Source organism: Crinia signifera, chromosome 2 (genome assembly GCF_055691185.1).
Source record: "Crinia signifera chromosome 2, ASM5569118v1, whole genome shotgun sequence".
In the NCBI taxonomy this organism is placed as follows: domain Eukaryota; kingdom Metazoa; phylum Chordata; class Amphibia; order Anura; family Myobatrachidae; genus Crinia; species Crinia signifera.
In genome coordinates this window covers 339,339,113-339,354,067 of record NC_139218.1, presented here as the reverse complement: position 1 = coordinate 339,354,067, position 14,955 = coordinate 339,339,113, and the positions used below count along the sequence as shown (strand labels likewise).

At 42.7% G+C, this 14,955-nt stretch overlaps 1 long non-coding RNA gene across 4 annotated transcripts in view; it reads left to right on the top strand.

The window, feature by feature from the left end:
* Window positions 1-2,591: 2,591 nt before the first annotated feature.
* Window positions 2,592-14,955, top strand: part of LOC146057820 (uncharacterized) — a 53,755-nt gene continuing 41,391 nt past the window's right edge. For 3 of the 4 annotated variants that reach the window (XR_014469782.1, XR_014469783.1, XR_014469784.1), the window contains exons 1-2: window positions 2,598-2,681; window positions 9,559-9,609. This is a non-coding gene — a long non-coding RNA (uncharacterized LOC146057820). Of the gene's footprint in view, window positions 2,682-9,558; window positions 9,610-14,955 lie in introns of all 4 variants that reach the window. The other variant, XR_014469787.1, reaches the window with a different exon arrangement.

The window sequence follows — 14,955 nt, the reverse complement described above, 5'->3', positions numbered from 1 at the left end:
CTACCCCAGCCAAGCTTTTTAATAGGGGGTATGGCCATGATTAACCCTATATTTGCAAAAAATAGTTCAATGATCTTTGCATTTTTCCATAACTACTATAAGAAGCAATTGTTTTAGGAGCATACTGATCGTATTCAGCTCAACTGCCATTTGGTGTCCCACAGTGTTCTTTACTATCTCCCATACTTTTTGCAATATACATGGTACCACTGGGTGACTAAATCAGATGTAATGGCTTGGTCTACCACAGCTATGCAGATGATACACAACTGTACCTGTCTTTTGCTCCAGGTATTGAGCTTCAGAATCAGCTTTAATGGCCAGGTATACTTGCATACACTAGGAATTTGTTTTCTGTTTGCATAGCAACAGCCAGTGTGGGAACAAGTAAACAGTATCAGTGGCGGAACTCCCGGAGGCAATGGAGTCATCTGTCGCCGGGTGCCAGGCTTAAAGGGGGCAGTAGCTCCATTGCCTCCGATGTTCCGCCACTGCACGGCTGTGATGAAGAGACTCAAGGTTCTGCTCCTGATTACATTGGGGGGCTCTGGGAGAAGACCAGAACATACACCAGAACAGTTCTTATAGGTCTTCAGCACCACTGCGCACAAGGCTACGGGGGAGGGGGGCCCCGCGCTGTGTTGCATAACATAGTCGCTGCCGCCTGTCGCACTTATCTTATTCAGTGACATGCGGCTATATTATGCAGCACAGTGTGGCCCCCCTCCTCCGTAGCCTTGTGCGCAGTGGTGCGGACGTGCGGCCCCCTCCCCGTAACCTTGTGTGGTGCGGGTGGGCAATCCCCCCTGCTCCCCGTACCCTTGTGTGCAGTGGTAGTGGTGCATGCTGGTGGCCCCGTCCCCTTCCCTGTACCATTGCGTGCATGCGGCCGCGGCGACGTCACCACTCCACCCTGTCACTTAGCTGGGGCGGAAGTCGGCCTGCCTGAGGCTGAGAAAGCCAACCAGCCAGCCTGCTAACAATGTCAGTGATGAAGAGACGGGAGACAGTCCACGCGCAAACTAAGAGCCGGGATCTGAGTGGGAGGCGCTGCAGCGGCAGACGGTGAGGGTGAGTCTGTAAAAATCCTCTCTCTCCCTAACATTCATTCTTTCTCTGGCACTTCTTTTTCTCATTCATTCATTCTCTCTCTCGGCAGGGGGGGGGGGGGCACTAACTTTTATCTTGCCTCCGGGCTGCATGAACTAACTTACGCCACTGAACAGTATACAATATAAACGGTGGGGGAACATGTACAGTCATACAGAAAGATATTCCATGGGGACACAGTGTTAAATTATGTGCAAAGGGTTATGGTGCGACTAGACAGTGAGATGTTCAGAAGTTCACATGTCACCAGGTGAACCGCTTGATGGAAGAAACTTTTTAAGCTTCTGGTGGACCTGGTGGGAATGGCCCTGTAGTGTTTGCCTGATGGCAGCAGGTTAAACAAGCCATGGCCAGGATGTAGTTGGTCCTTGACTATCTTCGTTGCTGGCTTTTTTGCTCTGGACAGGTACAGGTCCTGGACAGAGGGAATGTCCACCCCGATGATCTTCTCTGCACCCAATAAAACCCGAAATGGCTGTCTAGCTGAGCTCCAGGAGTAGATGAGTGCCAGTTAGCTGTGTCTGAACCCTGATAAAACAGAGATCCTTATGATAGGTCACAGGACAAGACTGCAGCATAGCCAACCAAAAGCACTTACACTTGGAGGTTCAATACTAAAATACACTGGACATGTACAGAATCTTGGCATTGATCTGGACAGTGGCTGGACTCTTAAATATAAGCTCCAGCCACATTACATCCATTTTCTACTCCCTTCACTGGCTGCCTATAAAATGGTAAATCATCTTCAAGATTGTCTTACTTTCAAAGCGCTACATGACCAGAGCCCAAAGTATTTGAAGCAGCTTCTGATTCCATGTGGCCCCTCTGGATTACTTAGATCTGTAGTTGAAGGACTAGTAACAGTACCTAGAATCTCCCTGAACTTATCTGGGGGTCAAGCTTTGTGCCTCTGGTGCCGTTTTATCAATATTCACATATTCAGATTGCTTCGGTCCCCCACCCGCACGGGGGATCAATTTTTTTTTACTGCACATACGCATAATGGTTTATGTGCATTTGCAGTGTCCCTGTGCAAACGGCTACGGTAACTTGCATAGTCGCTGGGCCGTTTGCACAGAGCGGTGCGGCCCGAGGGTGTGCTGCGGCTGGGACAAGTGTCACCCATGTGAACAACCAGTGTTTCATGGGCGTCCCCATCAACACGCTGGGTGTTCCCATGGGGATGCAGGTGGGAGGAGGTGTGCCGGGGATAACATCACATGCCGCCTGCCCTGTCTTCTGCCGGAAGCCCGCAAGTATAAGTCAGTCTCCACTGTCTTTAGTCAGTCTCCACTGTCTTATATTTGCTAGCCCTGGAGAAATCATCACCCTTCCATTTCATGTCTTTGTAAGTCATACATTTGTCTCTTAATAATCAGCAATATACTGTACAATATACTGTACATAAACTATCAGCTCTTTATAAAAGATAATTACACTTGTAGATGTATCACATGGCCTCTTCTTTCCAAGGCAGTCTGATTACATTTTCTAAATAAAATACAAAATGTGGCTGCTTCAGTGCTGATTCCCTTCATGTTCTGCAGACCCGGAGAGAGAGAGCTGAGGTAAGAATTATTCCTCTGGACTCTAGCTTGGAATCTGACAGGATAATAAGTAATGAGCCTCAGCTAATTAAGGCCCATGGACATTAATTAGCAGCAGTTCCATGTGCACAATTCCAGGTTTCACCTTCCTCGCATAGGAAGGTGAAAGAACGGGAGGGATGGGGGAGGCTGGTGTGTGTTCCCTACATTTCTGATCCTTTGAAGTGAGCAACCTTATGTTCTCTGTAAGGTGCTCAACACATATCACAGAATAAATATGAAACAGAAAGACGAGTACTATAATGTATACAAGGAGCTGCTGCCATTTCAGAATTACAGTCACTTTTTCTGTTAAATAGACACCAATGTAAATCACTCGCTTTCCATGCTAAATGAAAAGCACAGAAACAGCACGATCTTTCCAATTAACAAAAAGATAGAATGACATTATATTACATGGCTTTGCCTCGGGTCATCAGATTACCTGGTAACGTTAGAACTACTGAGACTCTCATTGCCATTTGCTGTGACATTGCCTGAAGGTATTTTTTTTTTCACTCTTGCTAACTGTACACAATGTTTCCCTAGTGTAACGTGTCATGTAACACAGCTTTTTAATTTTATTTTTATGTTTATTGTCATTCCTGTTTGTTGACACTGGTTGAAATTACAACCCATCATCGGTGAATTGCATGCAGGTTTAACAGTCTAAATTGCAATTGCTTATGAAAAGTTATTTTAGAAGCCGCGTGAAGGCAAACAATGCCAGATACATGCACAGCATTTATTTTGATTTTATACCCTATAATAAAGAAGTACACAGCAAACCCATTACTTGTATAAGAAAATGCCAAGTTACGCGCTGCGGGAATCTAGAACACTAGATAAACTATAGAAACATTATATGACAAAAATTTTGCTTTTTATAGATAATTTGTTGTGAAATATGCAATCTTCTTTCTTCCTAAAACAGCATTTTCTTATCTTTTTTTGGTAACTTTTTATTTAATGTTTTTTATTATGTCTCATTGTAAAAAGCAATTCAAACTCGTTAAAATGGTCCACAAAGTTCTGAGTGAACAGAAAACCAAAGTTATAAAGTGACAAAAAGACGGAAGCGTATCTTGTACACGCAGGTTGTGACGGAATACATACCTGTGACTGGCGGACAGGATTTTATCAGTCAGAAGACTGAAAGTAGCATTCTGCTAAACAGAAAAAAGTATACTTACCCTCTCCCCCTAGCCTAATCCAACCCTTCCTCTCCGCAGCCTAACCCTATCCATCCCCATTAGTGTCTAACCCTAACGCCCCCAAAGCCTAACCTCCCCCTCTTGCCTAACCATATCCACCCCCATTTTCAGTGCCTGCCTTCCCTTAGCCCCCCCCCACCCTGCAACCTAACCCTAACTCCCCATATGATCAGGATGACAATTCTTTTCACCATATACATGCTCCTGAAAAAGTGCTCCCAACTTAGGTAAATATCTTTTTATACTTAGATAACTCCACCAATCAGTTTTTGACCATTGATGAACCATTGGACACTTTAAATAAAGACTGACCAAGTTGAAACGTGTCAGTGGAGCACAGGAACTGTTGTCATTTAGAACCTGGGGAAGAATACCATCTGGACCATGAAGGTGTTTTTGCCCAGTACTCTTGTGATTTTTCATTGTTATAGTGTATATAAGTAGGATAATGCCACTGTCTTAATGACTACTAACATTTTCAACCCCATCTCTAGCGGCATAGCAGCAGGGGAAGCTAATGCTTCATCCAACATAAATCTGGGCCTACTTGGCACCTTAAAATAGGGGGTAGCTCAGCTAAAGAGCATCTTCATACGGCTGAGTGGACAATTCCCTGACATATACTAATATATAGACCCCACAGAACCCTTACTGTGACTATGCTATTATCACACCAAACATCAGTAGTCCATACACCATTCCTAACTATTTGCAATGTGAGCCCCTCAATCTGGCTACTTGTGGATGCAACAATCGTTTACCATTTAGTGAGATATATTGCTATTTGTACAGTTATCACTCTACCTCCCGTCTGCTGTCCCCTCAACTTATTGTACCTGTATTCTCTGAAAAGACTGCATTATACTGATGTGTCCCCATACATCTAGCCTCCTAGCACATCATGATTTGTCTGTATGTGTATTGTGTCTGTTTTTATTTCGCCTTTTTTATCTAGACTTAAATAAAAGTTAGATTTTATGTATCCTTTATTTGGTGCACGACAAAGAGGCATACTTCTCTTTTTTCTATCTTGAAAAAATCCCTGTTTGTTCCAAAATTAATGCCCAGTGGTAGCACACCCTTATCCATTATATTGACTATTCTCAATTAATTATCTAAGGGGTCTATTGAAACATATATCCACGTTACTTTCCTGTGCGATCAACATCTTCTCCTTTTTTGTTCATCATGATTTTAATCAGCGAGATCTGCTTGTGCATCTTTTTTACATAGACACATTTTATTGGAAAAAGCTGCACAACAGATGATCAACACTACTGAGTCACACCACAGTATGGCGTGACTAGAAGAGTCACGCCATACTGTGGTGTGACTCAGTAGTGTTGATCATCTGTTGTGCAGCTTTTTCCAATAAAATGTGTCTATGTAAAAAAGATGCACAAGCAGATCTCGCTGATTAAAATCATATGTACTGTAGCTATAATGTATTCTGTGTGCGACTGAAGCTCGAGCTTCATACGCAATGCTATGCTAGAATGTTTCCCTGGAAAACAGGGGGTGGCAGACGGTAGGTTATATCTAAATAGAGTGGCAGATAAACCAGGGGTCTATGGGGTGTTTGATGGGGCAGAGGAGTAGAATTATGGAATTGGATTGGGCAAACGGCTATGATATATATAAAAAAGACATCTTAAGAGGTAAAGATTAACATAAATGTATACTTGCAAACATAATCCTTCTTGGGGAGTAAATTCTTCACTGGTCTGCAAGAACGTACATACCATAAAATCACTCATTTAATGCACTCTATTTCAAATTAGCCTAGGGCAGCAGCGCTAAACATCATTCTAGCTAATTCATTTAGGTCTGTGGACTGTGATTAGCTTCCAGTTTATATCAAATTCAACATGTCAGTCTCATTTCTTATATTTGACTGCATTAATCAGAGCAGTTTTCACAATGTCCAACTTGGCAATGTCAGACGCTAGAAAGGCAGAAATGTGCGTGGGTCCCCGGTGTAGGATTGGAAACATTCCATAATGATATACATGTAACTTTCCTCTACCTCCTCCAACATGAACTTGATATAAAGTCTGACACAGAAGACAGATACAGTCTCCATCGATTTCCGTGGTTGTGACTGGTGCATACTTTCCACAGAAGAACATTAGGTGAATTTTCACCTTGGGAACATGGAGCATTAGTATATTCACTGCAGTAAAGCTTTTGATGCTTTCCAAAAAAGTTACCTGTTATTCTTACACTAATACTATGTTCTCTACATAATGGTTTTTCCTGGATAAAAGTCTACTTTCTTTTTTTCTTCTTTATAAAACTGCCAGAAAACCTGTAAAGAAGGCTTTACACCTTATATTATACATCAATAGTAAGGTAAAATAATATTTATGTAATATTAAGCATGACATTCGATAGAATTCAGTTTGAAATCATTTTTCTAAATGATTCGACAAAACAACAATTTAACAATTCTAACATCATAGCTGGAGAAGTCTTGGCCAAATATTAACCAGTTCAACCATGTTCAAGTTAGTTCACACAGAGCTAAAACTTATAAAGTGTAAGTTATTAATGGCAAAGAGTGAATCTGGAAAGAGAACAGCAAAATTTAAACTTTGAGCGCTGTAGCAATCCCTTTCTTTATTATTTTAAGAGAGCTTTGAAAGAAAAGGATTGCAAATGCAAACTTCCACCAGGGAATCTGAAGGCTTGCAGTTAACATTTAATGCGAGCGGCTAATTTCAAACTGCAAATTGCAAACTTTATTTGGCCAGTGAACAAAATGGAATTCAAGTGGTTTCCAAATTTCAAGCATCTCTAATCATACCATGTTATATTTTATTATTATTATTATTATTATTATTATTATTATTATAATACCATTTCAATCAAAATAGATAACAATACATATAGCAAAATTTCCATACACATAGGGGCCGATTCAGTGATTCAGACTTGTTCGTTTGGGTCCTAATTCGTCCCCGTCCCTGATGTTCAGGGTTTGCGCATGCTTGCCGAGCTATTTGCTCCAGGAAGGGAGGGTCGGGGGCGGGCAGGGGAATGTTCAGCGGTTTTTTTTGGCGTCTCCATAAAAGCACCGGGCATTCCACTGAGAATGGCGGGGTGGTGTTGCCTGCTCGTGGCTGGCGGCACATGATGTCAGCGCCCAACCCCGTATTTGGCGAATAAGAGCCGGAATAAAAGTCAGTCTAGAGACTGACACTTGTTCCCGGAGAGGAGAAAAATCATTGGATGGTCAGTGACCGTCGAATGATTTCTTTCCCGTTCGGCCGCATGCGAGGGGATGTGGGTGCTCGGCTAGAGGGCGTCATTCCGGCGCCATTTACCTGTTCGCTAGCCTGAGATTACATGCTGCCTAGTGAACTAGTCTGAATCAGGCCCATAATGCATTTCTTCTATTTTACAACCAGATCAGTGACTAATTTGGCACCATACTGAAAGTGCTTGGTTTCAGGAATCTGCTTCTATAGTGGTGACACCGCATTGCAAGTGACTGGGTTATTACCTGTCATTGTTTATATAGCGCCACCACATACTGACTGCATATACCATAACAATACAGAAACACAGACTGGAACGGAAGGTAAGTTATTTTGATATTATTTACATCTTCCAAAAACATTTAAGCCACCCAAAGTTCACTGAGCCAGATCTGTAGTTTGTTTCTCAGACACTTCATAAATACCCACCTGAGCTATTAGGCAATCCAGTGAGCTATAAAAAGGGAATTTTCCGCATCTGCTGCTGACGATGACCAGAGTTCCATAACTCTCAAATTAAAGTTACCTGGATCAGCTGCATTGTTGTCCTCTGGCTGGAGAGTATCGCTAAGTAATGCATGTATTGCCTGTCTAAGTAGAAAATGATTGCAAATTGCTAAACAGATCTGTTGTTTTTGCAGTGCCAGGTTGAAGCTATTTTTTTTTCCTGAATAATAATAGTAGATTATTAGCAAAGCAAAAGGAAAAACTGGAACATATCTGGAGACCAGATTAAATCTAAGAGCCTACGACATTGTTGACTGTTATTTAAAATGTAAAAACCATACTGATTTTTGTGGGAATATTACTGAAGTATGTGATAATTAGGAGATAATTGCTGCAGTATATGAACAGTTATCATCTAACATAGTAACATAGTTTGTGAGGTTTAAAAAAGACCTTTGTCAAGTTCAACCTACAGTATACAGTAACTGATCTCATGCGGTGATCTACCAACTATATGTTATAAACCAGAGTCCCGGATTTCTCAAAGTGGTTGTCCAATCTGAGTTCACTATAGTACATTATAATTTATGTTGCCTACCTGACCTTCAGGAAGAAAATACTCTGTTCCTGGACTTCCCTGGTAATGTAGGATTGCCATCACCTGTGGTGAAACACCTTTCTTATCAATTACCTAGCTCCCCACAGGTGATGGCAATCATACATTACCAGGGATGTCCAGGCACAGAGCATTTTCTTCCTGAAGGAGAGGGTCAGGTCGGCAACCCTGATGATAATTAATGATTATACCCCTGGATGTCTAACCCATTTTTAAATGTATCAATTGAGTCTACTATCACAGCCTTTTCTGGCAGAGTATTCCATATCTTAACTTCTGTTACTGTGAAGAAACCCTTCATATCCTGGGTGAGAAAGTTCCTCTCCTCTAACCTTTGGAGGTGACCGTGTGTCCTGTGTACAGTCCTCTTGGTAAACAGATCACCAGATAGTTTGCTGTATTGATCCTTTATGTATTTGTATATAGTAATCATATGCCCTCTTAGACGCTCCAGCTGCTGTTGCATAACTACACATCCCAGCATGCCCTGCCATAGTAATGCTATTTGGCCATGCTAAAATGGTTGAAGGACATAATGGGATGTGTAGTTCTATAACATCTGTATTGCCAACTCCTGCTCTAAACCCTTAATCAATTTTGTTGCTTATCTCTCTCTTAGGGGTAGATGTATTAAGCTCGGTGAAGTGATGAATTGTCCAGTTTTTATCACTGGCCAATCAGCTCCTACCTGTCATGTTTCAAACCAAGCCTGTAACGTCACAGGTAGGAGCTGATTGGCCGGTGATAAAAAAAACAGACAGTTTATCACTTCACCGAGCTTAATAAATCTACCCCTTAACCTTTTCATTTACACTGCAAAACCAGTTTGGTTTTGCAGTGTAAATGATTGCCGCTTTAAAAAAAAAATGGAGATTTCTTACCAAACCTCTCACTTTCTAATTCTCTCATCCCATTAAATTTCACCCCTTATATAATTTTTTTCTCTGGTCCAACCAGAACAACAGAGATACCCATTTGCAATGTCATGGAGGGCAAGGCCTTGTGCTACAAGTGCTACAAGGAAATGGGAATTGTCTTATGTGATTGCATTAATAAAATTGTTGTTTCTTCAACATAGCTGGGTTCAGATCCTAATCATTTAGATTGTTCAGGGGACCACTAGGGAGTTTTCTACCAATGAAAGTAAGTTTTTCCTGCGTCAGCGGAAAGCTATAGATGTTACAGGAAGTTATTGTTAGAAGAGACATTCTAATATGTAGGACAGGATTGCGCTTTAAAGTGTCTGAGGGATGTTTCGTATTCACACATTAAACTACAGTAGATCCAAGCCCAACAAAGTCTGTTTGCTCTTTTTGTTTCAGAATACATATCCAGGATTTCTGCGGGGGAGATGTACCAGGCATTGGAGACAGGTAAGACGGGGGATGATAAAGTGCCAACCAGTCCACTTCTTAATCATTTTACAGGCTGTCGAAGTGACAGCCATGGGCTGGTTGATTATCACTATCTCCAAGGTTTGATACACCTCCAACTCAGTCTGCTTTGCCTTGGCTCTACAAATGTTGTGTTTCACTGTGTCTGCTCTGGCTCCAAAGGAGTTAATCTCCGGAGTTAGCAACCATGGGCCAAATGTAATAGGGTGATAGTTTCAGAAAGTGAGATATTTTGGGAGAGTTTTCCCATTTGTTTTAAAGTGGCAATCATTTACACTGCAAAACCAGGTTGATTTTGCCATGTAAATGATTGCTGCTTTAAAAAAATGGGAAAAACTCTCACAAAATCTCTCACTTTCTGAAACTATCACCCTATTACATTTGGCCCCATGGATCTTATTTCTCTATAATAGTAATTTCGATTATACTAAGTTCAAGAGTCACTCTGGTAGCTGCATTGCTTCCTGGAGTATTCAAGCTTAATATTGAGAATTAGAGTGCTGTAACGAGGTTTCTTGTGTTTATGTATCATGGTGGTTTAGGAACAGGTATACTGTCAGGGTAAGTAGGAATTCTTGGTTGTCCAATGTATGTAGTTTGCTAAGGTCTTGGTTACGGAAGGTAACCATGGTACTGCATAGGTATGGGACGTTTGTGGTTCCCCAAATTGGTCTTAACTCTTAAGCCTGGGGTAGCCAACTCCAGTCCTCGAGAGCTACCAACAGCTAATGTTTTCCAGATCTCCTCACAGAACCACTAGTGAAGTAATTAGCTCCACCTGTGGATCTTTTCCAATGTGTTAGTGAGTAATGAGTGCACCTGTGCAGCAGCTAAGTTGCCTGGAAAATGTGAACTGTTGGTAGCTCTTGAGGGTTGGAGTTGGCTACCACTGGCTTAAGCAATACAATAGATAATGTCATATGGAGAGGCTCTTTATTTTAAGGGTCTATGGACTGTTTTCATGTGATTCAAATGCATTGCTGCGATGGATTGCATGAAAACTGGCACATCGCATGTCCTTTTACTGCGATTGCACTGACAGGTGCACTCCTGTGCACCTCGCATCTCAATCGTAGATCAGACGGGCGGGCATGAATATTTCTCGCAATCGTACATGAATAGGTGCACACTGCAGTGCATTTGTACACCTGAGATGCGATCGCATGCAATTACTCGGAGGAAAGTTTATGTATGGTAATAGTCCATCCCACCTGATGAATCGCATGTGTACATCGCAGGTAAAAATGTCCTTTCAGATTTCTCACATCAGATGGATCATAATAGGATAGATTGCATGTGATAAATCTGATGTAAAATTACCACGCAAGTAGCAAATCACAATCGCAGGTCTCCCGGGAAGGTACCGCCCAGATTGCAGGGAGAAACTATCAAACTTATTGCTGAAAGAGATCTCATTAGTGGATGGGGGCCTTTACTTGATAAACTTCTCATTGTTTTTAATCTTTTGATTTTCTTCCATTGCAGTATCAGCAGTAGCACCAACTGGGAGTGCTCTGGCAAAAAAGATAATAGTCAGAGAAGATTACATGGCCTAATTTAATGGAGATGGTGCTGTGTGGTGGCAGGAGGACAGCATAGGATAAAATGGACCCTCCCTAGCCAGGACTCACTCGGCGCTGCGAAGGCCGTGGGGAGAAGGAGGTTGTTGATGACATCAAAGGTCCTCCCTCCCGTCGGCCAGGGAACACCTGCGTTTTCCTGAACACTCCTGGAAAATGCTGGCGGCACACCCCCAAACGGGCACCTGCTGTCAATCAAACAGCAGGCAGCGTGTGAGCACAGGCGTTCAGAGCCTGTGCAAGCACAGTGGGCTCACGTATGAGCACAGCAGACCATGGGGGTTATTCTAGTTCACTCGCAAAGGCACAATCACTCTCTAATGGACAAAACCATATGCACTGCAGGTGGGGCTGATGAAACATGTGCAGAGAGAGTTACATTTGGGTGTTTTATTGTTTCTGTGGAGGGTAAATACTGGCTGCTTTTTTTTTTACAGTGCAATGTAGATATCAGTTTGAAGTACAAACCCCACCCAAATCTAACTCTCTAAATCTCTGCACATGTTAAATCAGCCCCACCTGCAGTGCATATGTTTTTGTCCATCAGAGAGTGATTGTGCCTTTGCGAGTGAACCAGAATAACCCCCCATGTGTATGCGCAGTCCTCCTCTGAATCAGCCCCAATGTTCTAGTCCAGATACAACATTAACCACTGAACTTTGGTCTGACAAGTGATCTTGAAATAAATATTTGTACTGCAGCTACTTGCAACCCAGCTCTAAGATCTGCGCCCCAACCTGATTCACTTGATATCAGATCTTGAAATACAGCCTGGTGTATTATTTACATTATATATATGTACTTTCAGTCATGAAATGTGTAAATATATTGAATTTACTTTTAGAATTCTGAGACTGATTTGTGTTTTTATTAACACTCTAAGTAAATATATGTCAAAAGCAGAGTACCCCTCTCAATCCATGCTTATGTTTTAATAATTTAACGGTGATATATTCCTTCTAATACTGCTTGTATATTTTTATTGTGAGTCACTATACATACAATGAGCACCATGCATGATATATAGAAGCCTTGGCTCCCAGGCAAGAGTGGCAACAAAGGGATCATAAATTTAAATAGCATTTAAATGTTGTCAGTGATTTCCCTGAATTACTACACTTGGATCTACATTCTCCAACTGGCTCTGGTTTCAGTTGGATGTTTTCTTTCCAGTATGCTCCTTGGGAGTTTTCAGAGCTGACAGTGACATACTGTTCCAGGATGAAATTTTCTTTACATCTTGTAATGCATTGTTAAGTGATCTTGTGACTGTCTGTTTTATCCATATGAATAGCACTGACCCTACATATTCGGTGTGTGCTGCTGTAAATCAGAATTCTGAATCAGCTTTATTGGCCAGGTATTCTTGCATATACTAGGAATTTGTTTTTCGGTTTGCTGTGCAACAGTCAGGGTGGGAACAAGTAAACAGGTAAACAGTATACAATATAAACAATATAAACAGGTGGGAAACAGCCATTTTGCTCTGGACAGGTACAGGTCCTGGTTAGAGGGAGAGGGAAGTTCCGCCCTGATGATCTTCTCTGCAGTTCGGACTACCTTTTGGAGTCTGCATTTGTCTCTGGAGCTGTTCCAAACCAGTATCGAGGAGCACAGTACAGACTCCACAATCGCGGAGTAGAAGAGGCACAGAAGCTTCTGTGGGATGTTGAACTTCCTCAGTTGCCTAAGGAAGGATAGCCTCTGCTGCGCTTATCCAACAATAGTATCAGTGTTGGGCCCCCATGTAAGGTCCCTGGAGATTGTGGTCCCCAGGAACATGACTGTGGTCCGTATGCAGAGGCAGACACTTTAAATTTGCAATACAGGTTGAGTATCCCGTATCGAAAATGCTCGGGACCAGGAGAATTTTGGATAACGGATTATTCCGTATTTCGGAATATTTTAATATTTCAATGATGTATTTTGAAGTATCTTGCATTTATGCTGTATAAACACATAATATACACACAAATATATTTTATTACCACATAAAATACACACAAATATATTTTATTTGTTCAAAAAACAAGGTTTCAAAACATGAAGCAAAATTTGTGTACTATCTCAGATATTGAATTTGAAGGCCAAGCAATCATTTTCTTGTACATATATAGTGCCAGTTACATATCATGTCCTCAGTAGTGCTGTTTTGTTCCACTTTCTGGAATGTATGGTTTTCGGAATAATTCAGATACGGGATACTCAACCTGTACCGGCTACTGTTGAAGCAATAATAAGCAATAATACTCCTTCTCTGTGCACCAGTGTGTGATGGAGAGTACAAGCACAACTGCATCTGTGGTTCTAAGCTTGTGTACTTTAAGGGTTGCTCAGTGGTTTCATCCACTAAACATGTCCTTTGTGGCTGCAATTATATAAAATTCATCCTTTCCTATTGTAGATCACACATACAAAGTGCTTGATGACACCCTTTTCGGGTTTCCATGCAAAGCCCATGGAGGGATAGAAGGTGGATTGCCAAGGTTTGGGCCCCAGGACAGGAGGTGTCCACCAATGGCTATGCATGGTGCTGGCATTTTGCAGTTCTCTCATCTATACAGCATTGACTACAATGCTGTCTACAGGGAGGGATGTTACAATAATTCATTTCATATCTGTTTGGATCATCAGGACATATAAGGCGAAGCTGCAATCCATGTGAACCACATCTAGATATGCAGGCAGCTTGCCTATTCATGGGAAAGCCATACCTGTATTTGACTATAACAATCCGGCCTGTTAGCAGTTATGCACTGATAGATGTTACTGCAAATGTCTTTTTCTGTGTTTGCATGATAAATGTATTCAAGAGAATCACAAACTTATCTAATGTCCCTATCAAAATTCTGCATTAACATTGATTTTCCATTGCTGCTTAGTGATAGTGGTGTGGGCTCTCTTCCTTCCCGTCTGAGATCCAAACACATGGAAGAATAAAACTTTCTGCAATTTACTAAGAAATGTACAGATCCTTTTGCAGTATGTATACAGACTTTTCCTGGGCTCCTTTTAAATCTCCTTAACCACTTGCCTGGTGTAGCTGCATAATATTATTCGGGTTTCTCCTCATAATCCTTGTTGTCTACGATGTGTGACCAGGGCCGGCGCCACCACTAGGCAGCTTTAGGCATTTGCCTAGGGCGCCGGCCACTTGAGGGCGGAACTGAGCCGCCGAGGAGAGTAGGAAGAAATCCTGTATGGTACCCAGCAGGGAGAAGTTTAGCCGTACGCCCCCCACCCCAGCCTGGATCCCGCCCGTGGATCAGGATTAAACCCGCTGCCCCCCCCCTTCCCTGTGCTGGTCGTCCGCATCAGCAGAAATCTTTGGCGCGGGTAGCGCCGGCACCCTCCCCCCCTGGAGCCCGCCCTTTGAGCTAGTTAGTGGAAATCTTCGTGGCTGCCCCCCCTAGAGTGCGGTAATCCACAGGTTGTGGATCGGGTATTTGCTGGTGAGCTAAGGGGAGAGGGGGGGTCGCTGACAGGGCTTGCACCTGCCCTGGATGCTACATTGCTGCTATTGGGGACCATCTCTTTGAGCGCTCTCCGCAGCCGCCAGTCGGTCCCGCTGCTGTGACAGTGAGGACCCGGGAGCTAGAGCGTCTGAGGCGGGGCATGGTGCGGGGCGCAGGGCAGAGCCAGGTGTGCTGCTGAGAGTCCGGGAACAGCCCAGGGAGGGAGAGCTGCTGCTGCCGGGGCTTCTATGAGAGCCTGTGTGGGGAACTGCATCATGCCCGTGTGACTG